Source organism: Oryx dammah, unplaced genomic scaffold (genome assembly GCF_014754425.2).
Source record: "Oryx dammah isolate SB20612 unplaced genomic scaffold, SCBI_Odam_1.1 HiC_scaffold_29, whole genome shotgun sequence".
Lineage (NCBI taxonomy): Eukaryota > Metazoa > Chordata > Mammalia > Artiodactyla > Bovidae > Oryx > Oryx dammah.
Window position 1 is genome coordinate 53,645,474 of NW_024070213.1, and position 14,038 is coordinate 53,659,511.

Sequence of the window (14,038 nt, forward strand, 5' to 3'; positions counted from 1 at the left end):
ACTCTTGAGAGTCCCTTGGACTGCAAGGAGATCCAACCAGTCCATTCTAAAGGAGATCAGCCCTGGGATTTCTTTGGAGGAATGATGCTAAAGCTGAAACTCCAATACTTTGGCCACCTCATGTGAAGAGTTGACTCATTGGAAAAGACTCTGATGCTGGGAGGGATTAGGGGCAGGAGGAGAAGGGGACGACAGAGGATGAGATGGCTGGATGGCATCACTGACTCGATGGACGTGAGTCTGAGTGAACTCTGGGAGTTGGTGATGGACAGGGAGGCCTGGCGTGCTGCAATTCATGGGGCTGCAAAGAGTCAGACATGACTGAGCGACTGGACTCAACTGAACTGAACTAAAGCACCTTAGAAGCTAGGCTTTCCCTTCCCTGCAACAATTAGCAACACTGTCCAACCCTACTCCCACAGTCATGATGCTCCTTACCCTCCCTCCTTTTCACAGCCTCCTGACATATTATATTTTTGCTTGTGTGATCACATCTGTCTCTTCCAATAGAACTGAAATTTCAGGGGCGTGGTACTCACAAGACTTAGCGTGTCATAGAGGAGGCTCTTAACATATATTTGAGAATGAATGAATGGACCCAGAGGAGAGCCTTCGGGGCTTTGGAGAAACTGTTTAGACAAATGATAGAGACATGGGAAAGTGTGCTTCCCTTAGGGAATCTAAATTTAGGAGACAGTACGGACAGACAGGCAAGCAGTGACCTGATCACATCAGCTTTGTGTACATATGTTCTCTCAGATGCCTGAAATGCTTTCCAAAAAGAGACAAAATGGGGCTGGCAGGGAGCTGGGGATTGAGGCAGAGCTATCCCTGGATCATGGCGAGAACACAAAATGGCCAAATCATGATCCCTTAACACTCCCAGAATAACATGGATTACACACTTTTCAACCAAATAAAATTCTATGCAATCCCTGGTGAAGTGTACTGTCAATCAATAACTATGCACTAGCCAAGATTAAGCATCCAAATTTTCTAATGCTAATGCCCAGCAGAAAGATGGTCAAGATGCAAACTCAGCATCCAGCTCCAAATCATCCTACACACAAATACATCATCCCTCCAGCCAAAGATGTGCTAATGGTACTTCTTTAACGCTTTTTAAAGGCCCTGGTGGCAGGAGAAATACACCTTGAGAATTCACATTAAGCTGCTTCTTCATGCCAAGAAAGTTAGCCAAAGAGCTGCCACAGCAGACAGAAATGCATGCTGTACAACAACAAATGTTGATCTTTAACGCCATATAATTACTGAGCATCTAATATGTGCCAGGCAATTTTTTGGTCTTTTTCATTAATCTAACATCATCTTTGTTTCTGTTGACTGAACAAAGTGTCCAGCTGTTTGCAACCCCATAGACTGCAGCTTCCCTGTCCTTCACTATATCCTGGAGTTTGCTCAAACCCATGTCCATTGAGTCAATGATGCTGTCTAACCATCTCATCCTCTGTCGTCCCCTTCTCCTCCTGCCCTCAATCTTTCCCAGCATCAGTGTTTTTTCCAATGAGTCCACTCTTCCCATCACGTAGCCAAAGTATTAGAGCTTCAGCTTCAGCATCAGTCCTTTCAGTGAATATTCAGGGTTGATTTCCTTTAGGACTGACTGGTTTGATCTTCTTGCTGTCTGTGGGACTCTCAAGAGTCTTCTCCAGCACCACAGTTTGAAAGCATCAATTCTTTGGTTCTCAACATTCTTTACAGTCCAACTCTCACATCATCTATTGCTCACTAAATGTCACACATTAAGCTAGGCGCCCAGGATTAAAACAGAATGAGACATCACTCCTGCCCTCAGAGGGTTTGCAGAACCATGGCAGATTTATAAACACAAAACTATTGTGTGATAGGAAATACACTACCTATACGGATGCAGAAGTACCTTCTCTTAGAGTGAATGCTTTAAAAATAAGTTCAAATTATCTTTGATCCACACATAAGAGGTATTATGATATTTGTATCTGTTACCCATTACTTTATGTTTCAGATGCTAGACATATTTTGATGTATTAGTCAGGATGGACTTAGTTATGATGCAGAAACAACCCCCTAAAATCTTAGTGACTTAAGACAACAAATGTATCTTGCTCATGTTCCATATTCCACTGTGAGTCAACTGAGGGCCTCTGTTTACACTGCCACTCAGAGACTTGAGTTGACAAGAGTAGGAAACATCAACAATTAGAAGATATCAGAGCACAGACTGGCTCTTAAAGGTTCTACTCAGAAGTGACACCTGTCCTTGCCACTTACATTTTACAGGCTACAACAAATCACATGGCCACAACTGAGTTCAGTTAAGTAAGAAAGAGCAACTGGGAATTTCCATGGTGGTCCGATGGTTAAGACTTCATGCTCCCAAAGCAGGGGGCCCAGGTTCAATCCCTGATCCCGGAACTGGATCCCACATGCCACAACCACCCAGGCTGCAACTAAGTCCCAATGCAGTCAAATAAACAATTAAGAATAAATAAATAAATAGCAACTGCACTATACGCCAAAAGAGGGAGGGAATCAAAATATTTGTGAACAGTCTTGCAGACTACCTTTGAGGTGTAACAAATGAAAGTTTGAAAGTGCTATTCCTTAATATGTTTATTGTATTACTTTCTGCTTTAAGACTTGACTATCCTTGAGAATTCCTTCTTCTTCTCTGAAAGAAGAAAATCCAGATGCATAATGTCTCTTTTTAGAAAAATATAGTATCATACACTTTCCTATTCCTACTTGGAATTATGAGACTCTTGCTTCTAACATACTGGTTTGGCCAAAATGTTCATTTGGTTTTTTCCATAAGATGTTATGGAAACACCCAAACAAACTCTTTGGCCAACCCAGTATGTTTGAGACACTGCTACTGGGAATAATAAGAAAATGAGGGAACTGGGGGATGGAAATAGAAAAGTGAGGAAAGTAGGGCAGACGGCAGAGAAGTGGTGGCTCCTGCAATGAAATTATTGGCAGGAAATAGGAAGCTGAAGGAAAATGGACTCCAAATCCTGAAACTCTGTATCTGTAAGAAGAGAAGAGCCTAAGTCACACAGGCACTGACTATTTTAATAGAGAACCAGGCAAAGAAAATAAAGACAAAAATATTCCAAGGTACATATTATCTGTAAGCAAACAGAAGAAATTAGGAGAGATCTTCAAACTGTGAGGGAGCATGAAGTTTCTAAGAAGCAGATGATGATAAGCAGCAATCAATTATACAATCCATGCCCATATTAATTTAGAAAATGTCAATTTTCTGTTTAGTATAGGTCTATAGCTTTATTTTAGCAAATAGAAAGTAGTATTTATATGAACTTTCATCAGTTTAGTTAAAAATTGCTCTTCTCAACCCATGAAGATTTTGATCTTCAAATTCTCCTGACACCAATGACAGAATTTATGCTTTCATATATATATCCTTCCCAAGGAATTATGAGATGGTTGCAGTTCTCTTTTGTGTTTTTCTGCTTCTAGTGGTTTGGTTTCAATGTTATCTTTGTTTCATTTAGTCTAGTCACATTAACCAATTTAGTAAGAAAATTCTTTCATAAGAAAAGAAGTGACGTAGGTGACTTTGTAGGTTTGGTTTATGGAGACTGCAGTTTAATACAAACTCAGAGAGCTTCACAGATCATCTAATTTCTTTCTTCCACCCCACATCCTACCACCACCAAAACAAAGCTGATATAAGGCACTCAACCTCAATGGGTCAATGATGCCTACATTGTGACAGGTGAACCCCCAAAGTCTCAGTGCAGCCCATCTGTCTGTGTATCACGGAGAGGCAGGATGGCCTAGAGTTTATAAGTGAGGGCCTTCGGAGTCAAGGCTCCAGGATCTACTTTAGAGTTAGTGACTTTGGGCAAATAATTATAATAAATCTTCTGGTGCCCTTATTTCCCCATGTGAAGGGTGTAGTGTTGATTAAATAAGATCATTAATATGGAGCATTTAGCACCATATGTAGAAAACAGTGAGGGCCCCATCAATGTCAGTTACTGTTACTATCACCTAGTATTGCCATCCGGAGAAGGCGATGGCACCCCCTCCAGTGTTCTTGCCTGGAAAATCCCATGGACGGAGGAGCCTGGTAGGCTGCAGTCCATGGGGTGGCGAAAAGTCAGACACGACTGAGCGACTTCACTTTCACTTTTCACTTTCATGCATTGAAGAAGGAAATGGCAACCCACTCCAGTGTTCTTGCCTGGAGAATCCCAGGGATGGGGGAGCCTGGTGGGCTGCCATCTATGGGGTCACACAGAGTCGGACACGACTGAAGCGATGCAGCAGCAGCAGCAGTGTTGCCATTCTGTAATGCTAAGCTCCACAACCCGTAACGACTTCTGGTTCTGCCTCACCTGTTGTACACTATCGAGGTTATCCATTTAAGGAGGCTTTCTCATCCTTATAAATTCATTTTTACATCCACAGTAAGCAGTAAGTAGGGACTATTATTTATTTTATTATTTTTTTAAATTTTATTATTATTTTTTTTTACTTTACATATTGTATTGGTTTTACCACACATCAACATGAATCCACCACGGGTGTACACGTGTTCCCAATCCCGAACCCCACTCCCACCTCCCCCCGCCACACCATCCCTCCGGGTCATCCCAGTGTACCAGCACCAAGCATCCTGCACCCTGCATCAAACCTAGACTGGCGATTCATTTCTTATATGATATTATACATGTTTCAATGCCATTCTCCCATATCATCCCACCCTCTCCCTCTCCCACAGAGTCCAAAAGACTGTTCTATACATCTGTGTCTCTTTTGCTGTCTCACATACAGGGTTATTGTTACCATCTTTCTAAATTCCATATATATGCATTAGTATACTGTATTGGTGTTTTTCTTTCTGGCTTACTTCACTCTGTATAATCAACTCCAGTTTCATCCACCTCATTAGAACTGATTCAAATGTATTCTTTTTAATCGCTGAGTAATACTCCACTGTGTATATAAAAATGTGACAATGTGCACTACCCCTGGCAGCGACCTCCAGAAGCATCTTGCTGTCCTCTCAGGCATTTTGAGGACACTTAAGCCTCCATATGTCAGTGAAGGCTTCCCCACCTTCACGTGACACCACACTGCACTGCTTCTATAGAAACAGAAGCACCACCACCTTAAACCTTGATGAACCCAACAAACCACAGAAGAGAGGATAGGTCCACCTGAAAAATCATGTTTTTCTTATCTCTCCCTCGGCCTTACCACTATATCCAATCAATCAGAAAGCCCTGCCAAGTTTCCCTTTTAAATATTTAAGATCCTCTGCTGTCCTAGAAGATATAGCCCATACTGCTTACCATGGCAAACACGATCTAGGCCCTCACTTTAGATCCTGCCACTCTCTGCCTTACACGTGACTCTCCCACAGTATGAAACTGCTTCTGTTCCCACATTCGTCTTTCTGTTTTCCATCCCATGCCTTTGCTCATGCAGGAACACCCTTCCCTTACCATGGCCTTGGTACCCCTAGCAAACTTCTTCCTATCCATCCTGCAGAATACAATACAGGCACCTTCCACAAACACTCCCTGAACCATGTGCCAAACTAAAAGTGCTGCTCGTCTTCCATGTTCTCAGAATATGTTCCACCCATCGCTATCAATGTTCTTTACAACTACTGACTTGCCTTTTCCCCTCAACTAGCTATGAAAGTTGGCCCTATACTTCTCAGCTTCTCATCTCACAGTGCTTAGTACAGAGCCATAAACAGATACTCAACAAATATTCCCTGAAAGAGGGAGCATATTTACCCTTATACATACTCCTACTTATCAGTATAAACATAGAAAATTTCCTTAACTTCTATAGCAATCATTTTCCTCATTTATAAAATAGAGAGCTGGCTGGCTAAATCCCTTGCCAACCATAAGGTACCATGATTCTACAATGCATGCTTTTTCCAAAATCACCATTTGCCATTAAAAGCAGAAATGAAATTTTGGGCTGATTATGTCCAAAACTGTTTAGCAAAGTACTCAAGAACTACAACCTAACAGTATTCCTTCAGTTTCATTTCCCACCTGCTCCTTTCCCTCACCCATTGTTCCAGCCACAGCATCAATTTCAATGTTCTCCAAATGCACTAAGGACTTTTTCATGCTTCTGGCTCTTGGTCTATTAAGATCTCTCAGTATGGAATACTGTCCAGCCTCTCCTTGCCCAGGGAAATCCTACTCCTTCCTCTATCCATGACTGCAATGCAAGCTCTTCCATGAAATCACTTCCTTGATCAGATTTTGACTACAATGTTTGTTCCTTTTGCTCTAATATTACAGAAGCTGTTAGCACGTCTATATCCTTGGCTTCACTGTAAGTTCCTTGAAGTAGGTCCTGTTTATCACTATGGCATTCAAAATGCACAGAGCTTCCTATACAGAAGGTGTTAAATAAATGCTTTTTGTTGGTATGTTAATGTATTCCTTACATCACTGTAAAATGAGAAAGTTCACTCAAAGGACAAAAAAATTGGCAGTGGCTGAACCACAGCTTTTAATTTAACATTCTCTATCCTCAGACTTTAGCTACAGAAAACAATATAGGACTTCCCTGGTGCCACAGTGGATAAGATTCTGCCTGCCAGTGTAGGGGACAAGGGTTTGATCCCTGGTCCAGGAAGATTCCACATGCTGTGGAGCAAATAAGTCCTCACACTCTACCCTGCGCTCCAGAACTACTGAAGCCTATGTGCCTAGAGCCTGTGTTCCACAAGAAAAGAAACCACTGCAATGAAAAGCCCCTGCATCACAACCAAGAGTAGCCCCAACTCACCACAACTAGAGAAAGCCCGAGCGCAGCAACAAAGACCCAGCACAAACCAAAATAAATAATTAAAAAAAAGAAAAGCTACGTATGCAAAAATATTCTGGGAAAAGTTGTTTGAAACAGTGAAAAAACAAGAAACTCAGCATGACAGAGTACATCAACTGAACAGACTACCATTGCTGCTGCTGTTTAGTCACTAAGGCATATCCGACTCTCTTGTGACCCCATGGGCTGCAGCCTGCCAGGCTCCTCTGTCCATGGGATTTTCCAGGTGAGAATATTGGAATGGGTTTCCATTTCCTTTTCCAAGGGATCTTCCTGACCCAGGGATCAAACACTTATCTGCACTGCAAGCAGATTCTTTACCTCTGAGCTGCCAGGGAAGCCCGAGTATATATGTGAATAACTGAGTTATTCTGCTGTATGGCAGAGGTTGGCACAACATTGTAAATCAACTATACGTCAGTGAAAAAATAATTTTTAAGGGAGGTTACTTAGAAATATGGGGGGAAAGGTAAATCAAGAGAGAATTTGAAAACAAAACTAAATATTTAGCATGGTTGGAACTACAGAACTCTATGAATAAAGATCTGAAGGATATCCAGGGACTAGAGACAGACCCTCCTGCTCTAATTATGAGATTATGGGTAAATTTTTCTAGTTCTTTTAAGCCTCCTCCAATGTTAGCAGTTAACATAATACTGTTTTAGAAAATAATACTAACAAAGATAATAAAAGCTTAAGGACAGAAAACAGAAGTTAATGAAAATAAACAAAAATAAAAAGGAGTCTTTGAAGGAAGCTGACATTATTATAATAACAGAAATGACAATACAGATTTAACAAATATAGTGACCAGGACCAAACTTGAAAATAAGAAATGGAATACCCCAGCTACAGAAACAAAGGAGAAACTTAATCCCTGATCAGGAAGCAGGAACTGATATATTTATGCTCCAAACAGGTTTCAAATGAAGACATAAAACCTAGAACACTGAAGCATAAAGCATATGAGGAGATAAGAAGAATGGACTTAGGACCATAGGAGGTGAAAGCGAGAATTACATCTCCATAAACAAAACCCGGGAATTCAGGTTACCCAGTCCACGAAATGGGTACCAAATCATCTCTGCTCACTCACCCAAGAAAGGGGCAAGGAATCCTGATGGTAGCAAAATGTCATGCGAAAGGAAAAAGGAAAATTTACCTGTGAGAAATCCAAGTCCTAGGCTTAATTATGAGTGGGTACAGAATCTAACTCACATTTGCATGGAGTAAGGATCCCATTACATTGCCAACAAAGGTCTGTCTAGTCAAGGCTATGGTTTTTCCAGTAGTCATGTATGGATGTGAGAGTTGGACTATAAAGAAAGTTGAGTGCTGAAGAATTGATGCTTTTGAACTTTGGTGTTGGAGAAGACTCTTAAGAGTCGCTTGGCCTGCAAGGAGATCCAACCAGTCTACCCTAAAGCAGATCAGTCCTGAGTGTTCATTGGAAGGACTGATGTTGAAGTTGAAACTCCAATACTTTGGCCACCTGATGTGAGGAGCTGACTCATTTGAAAAGACCCTGATGCTGGGAAAGACTGAAGGCCGGAGGAGAAGGGGACAACAGAAGATGAGATGGTTGGATGGCATCACCAACTCAATGGACATGAGTTTGAGTAAACTCCGTGAGTTGGTGATGGACAGGGAGGCCTGGTGTGCTGCAGTCCATGCGGTCACAAAGAGTCGGACACGACTGAGCGACTGAACTGAATTGAAGGATCCTGAGCTGGAAAATTAAAATAGAAGTCAGCTGATGATCTAGGTCAGCCAGAGAGCAAACATAAATTGGTTCTGAAGGGATCCATTCAGGAGCCAGTTCAGGAGCCAGTGCACAGGGAACCTCCTCCCCACTAATGCACACATAACAATCACAAAAATCAAAACTCCTGCAGAAGGTAAGCTTACAAAGGCAAGCTACAAATCATATAAGAAAATGGAACATGTGGAAGATCAAGTAGATAAAAATAAACAAAATGATCTATACACTCTATGAACTAAAGCAGAAATGAAAAATATGAAAGATCCATAAACATGCATGAAAGATGAAATATTCAACCTAGTGTATACTTGGCTGTTTTATTCAGTCACTGAGTCGTGTCTGACTCTTTGCAATGCCATGGACTGCAGCATGCCAGGCTTCCTGTCCTTCACCATCTCTCAGAGTTTGCTAAAATTCATGTGGTGTATACTTAAGTTCTATCAATAAAATGAAAAGACAGAATTGGGGAGAGAAAATAACAATTGAAAAACACTCACAACTGAAGGAAGACATGGGTCTCTAATACTTCTAAACCTAACTACAGCTATTACAACTGAATACTGCACTCTTTGAAAGGAAAGAGGAAAATAGCTAAAGCGAATAGAGAACAAGGAAATTACCAACAAGGAAATCATAATTAGATTGACAGATTTCTCATCAGCTACAAAATATGCAGAAAGCAATGAAAAACTATCTTCCAAGAACTTACAAAAAGTGTTTTCTAAGAACTGAGGGAAAATAATTCACTTTAAAATTCTATACTCAGCAACACTATTATTCATGAATGAAGCAAAACAAAGACATTTTCAAGAAAATAAGATTTTATCATACACAGAGCCACAAAGATGGCCCTTGTTAAGCATCAAACAGAACCCAGAAGGAACAAGTGAAATGCAAAGAGCAATAATATGCAAATAAACTGATTATTGTGTTGGTAAATCTACATAAAAATATTGACTACAACAACAAAAAAAAGTAATGGTTAATCTGGGGAATGACTACAAAGCAGGTGTAGTTAAATACTAAAACATAATATTACATAAAGAAGTAAGAAGACCACAGTTAAACAGTATCTAAGCCTTTATGCTATTGGGGAAAAGGGTAAAGATACTATCTTTAGCTTTTGATTAGCATATATTTTAAACATCTGTGGAAACTACAATTAAGACTAGACTGTAACAAGTCAAGGAAGCATACATTAATTCTAAGGTAAAGGTAAGTAAAAGACTATTGCCTTTTACTGACAAAGAGGGAAAAAGAAAAATTTATCCAGACCAAAAGAAAGCAAGAAAGGGAGCAAAAAGAACACAGAAAAATGGAAATCACGTAGTAAAAAAGAAGAAAAAAAAAGTTGAGGTTCCAGATTAAAGATCAAAGAGGTAAATGCTGCAGTCAATGGGATCACAAAAAGTCGGACACAACTGAACTAAACTGAAAGAGATAAGACAGCTAAATGCAATTCATGATCCAGGATAGAAAAAACAAATTGCTATCAAGGACATTATTTGGAGAATTGGATTAATTTGACTATGGACTATACACTATAACTGAGTGATATCAATGTTTTATTTTCTGAATTTGATGATTATACAGTGATTTATAGGAGAATGTCCTTGTTCTTAGATATTTAGGATGATGGAATCATGATATCTGACTCTCAACAATAGCAAATAGATATGAATAGAAAGTGATAAAGTAAATGTAACAAAATGTTAATAATCTGTGACTCTAACTGAAGAGAATCAAGGTGGACATTGCACTATTCTTGCAACCTTTCTGTAAATTTGAAAATTTTCAAAATAAAACATTTGAAAGTCAACAGAATAAAGGAGAGAAATCATATGCTCATCCCTTAGCATATCAGGGAAAAAGAGAAAAATTCTTAATCTGATGATTAATATGCAACAAACATCATTTACTTAATGGTGAATTACTCAAAGTTTTCTTTCCTTCTCAAAGGTACAAGACACATATGCAGGCTATCACTATTTTAACACTTGAACTGACTTAGTTAGCCAGGACAGTAAGATAAGAAAATAAAAGATACAAAGTTTGAAAGGAAAGAAACAAAACCATTATTTGCAGATATGATTATATTCGGGCTTCCCTGATGGCTCAGCTGGTAAAGAATCCGCCTGCAATGCAGGAGACTAAGCTTCTATCCCTGGGTAGGGAAGTTTCCCTTGGAGAAGGAAACAGTTATCCATTCCAGTATTTTGGCCTGGAAAATTCCATGTACTGTATAGTCCATGGGGTTGCAAAGAGTAGGACACGACTGAGCGACTTTCACTTCATGATTATGTTCATAGAAAATCCAAGATAATTAACAAAAATTGACATTCATAGATGGGCTTCCCAAGTGGCTCAGCAGTAGAGAATTCATCTGCAATTCAGGAGCCACAGGAAATGCAGGTTTGATCCCTAGGTGAGGAAGATCAACCCACTCCAGTATCCTTGCCTGGAAAATCCCATGGACAGAGGAGCCTGGCAGGCTACAGTCCGAAGCGTTACAAAGAGTTGGACACGACTGAAGCAACTTAGCACATATTCATAACTTTAGCAATGTTGCTAAATATATAGTCAATATTTTAAAAATTAATTACACCTCCAATACCAAAGAAGGTATGACCTAAATCAAATTCCGTATGATTATACAGTGGAAGTGAGAAATAGATTTAAGGGACTAGATCTGATAGATAAGAGTGCCTGATAAACTATGGAATGAGGTTCATGACATTGTACAAGAGACAGGGATCAAGACCATCCCTATGGAAAAGAAATGCAAAAAAGCAAAATGGCTGTCTGGAGAGGCCTTACAAATAGCTGTGAAAAGAAGAAAAGCTAAAAGCAAAGGAGAAAAGGAAAGATAAGCATCTGAATGCAGAGTTCCAAAGAATAGCAAGGAGAGATAAGAAAGCCTTTCTCAGCTATCAGTGCAAAGAAATAGAGGAAAACAACAGAATGGGAAAGACTAGAGATCTCTTCAAGAAAATTAGAGATACCAAGGGAACATTTCATGCAAAGATGGGCTCAATAAAGGACAGAAATGGTTTGGAACTAACAGAAGCAGAAGATATTAAGAAGAGGTGGCAAGAATACACAGAAGAACTGTACAAAAACGATCTTCACGACCCAGATAATCATGATGATGTGATCACTCACCTAGAGCCAGACATTTTGGAATGTGAAGTCAAGTGGGCCTTAGAAAGCATCACTACGAACAAAGCTAGTGGAGGTGATGGAATTCCAGTTGAGCTATTTCAAATCCTGAAAGATGATGCTGTGAAAGTGCTGCACTCAATATGCCAGCACATTTGGAAAACTCAGCAGTGGCCACAGGACTGGAAAAGGTCAGTTTTCATTCCAGTCCCAAAGAATGCTCAAACTACCACACAATTGCACTCATATCACATGCTAGTAAAATAATGCTCAAAATTCTCCAAGCCAGGCTTCAGCAATACGTGAACCGTGAACTTCCAGATGGTCAAACTGGTTTTAGAAAAGGCAGAGGAACCAGAGATCAAATTCCCAACATCCGCTGGATCATCGAAAAAGCAAGAGAGTTCCAGAAAAACATCTATTTCTGCTTTATTGCCTATGCCAAAGCCTTTGACTGGTGTGGATCATAATAAACTGTGGAAAATTCTGAAAGAGATGGGAAGACCAGACCACCTGACCTGCCTCTTGAGAAACCTATATGCAGGTCAGGAAGCAACAGTTAGAACTGGATATGGAACAACAGACTGGTTCCAAATAGGAAAAGGAGCATGTCAAGGCTGTATATTGTCACCCTGCTTATTTAATTTCTATGCAGAGTACACCATGAGAAACGCTGGACTAGAAGAAACACAAGCTGGAATCAAGATTGCCAGGAGAAATATCAATCACCTCAGATATGCAGATAACACCACCCTTATGGCAGAAAGTGAAGAGGAACTAAAGAGCTTCTTGATGAAAGTGAGAGGAGAGTGAAAAAGTTGGCTTAAAGCTCAATATTCAGAAAATGAAGATCATGGCATCTGGTACCATCGCTTCATGGGAAATAGATGGGGAAACAATGGAAACAGTGGCAGACTTTATTTTTCTGGGCTCCAAAATCACTGCTGATGGTGACTGCAGCCATGAAATTAAAAGACACTTCCTTCTTGGAAGGAAAGTTATGACCAACCTAGACAGCATATTAAAAAACACAGACATTACTTTGACAACAAAGGTCCATCTAGTCAAGACTTTGGTTTTTCCAGTGGTCATGTATGGATGTGAAAGTAGGACTGTGAAGAAAGCTGAGCACCAAAGAATTGATGCTTTTGAACTGTGGTGTTGGAGAAGACTCTTGAGAGTCCCTTTGGACTGCAAGGAGATCCAACCAGTCCATTCTGAAGGAGATCAGCCCTGGGTGTTCTTTGGAAGGACTGATGCTAAAGCTGAAACTCCAATACTTTGGCCACCTCATGCGAAGAGTTGACTCATTGGAAACGACCCTGATGCTGGGAGGGATTGGTAGCAGGAGGAGAAGGGGATGACAGAGGATGAGACGGCTGGATGGCATCACTGACTTGATTAACGCGAGTCTGAGTGAACTCAGGGAGTTGGTGATGGACAGGGAGGCCTGGCGTGCTGTGATTCATGGGGTAGCAGAGTCGGACACGACTCAGCGACTGACCTGAACTGAAACTTAAAAACAGCTATGCAATACCAACCACCTATACCAACCTATACCAACCTATACCTATACCTATACCAACCACCCCCCCGCCCCCCAAAAAAACCTGAAAAATATGATAAAGCAAACTAAGCAGCCTTAAACTAAGGACAAGCTAAACAGTGCAGAAATTTTCAAAATATTTAATATATCAATTCTCCCCAAATTGGTCTCCAAATATGAAGCAATCTTAGTCAAAATCCTTACAGGCTTTATATGACAGTCTTATGCTAGAAAATATTTGTAAACCCAATAAGATGGCAAAACCAATACAGAATTGTACAGTAAAATAAAAAATAAATTTAAAGAAAAAACAACTTAAAAAAAAAAAAGAATAACGATCCTCTTGAATAAGAAAGACAAGATGTTTGTTTTGTTTGGAATAGAGACTCTAGCTTTAAAAAGTATACATATAAAGCATTTTTGTTTGCCTTAATTATCATTAGACTAATAAGTTAAGGGCTTCCCAGATGGCTCAGATGGTTAAAGAATCTGCCTGTAGGACAGGAGACCCGGGTTTGACCCCTGGATTGGGAAGATCCCCTGAAGAAGGGAATGGCAACCCACTCCAGGATTCTTGCCTGGAGAATCCCATGGACAAAGGAGCCTGGCGGGCAATAGTTCATGGGGCCACAGAGAGTCAGATGTGACTGACTGACATACACATGCTGAAATGTCTAAGGTAAAGGTAAGTAAAGGAACTTACAGGTTCCAAACTATGAGAGGAAAATAATGTG

The 14,038-nt window shown here is 40.2% G+C and overlaps 1 protein-coding gene across 4 annotated transcripts in view; it reads right to left on the reverse strand.

The window, feature by feature from the left end:
• The window catches only part of ANO4 (anoctamin 4), a 356,708-nt gene that overhangs the window by 270,079 nt on the left and 72,591 nt on the right, over positions 1-14,038 (reverse strand). The window lies entirely within an intron of this gene.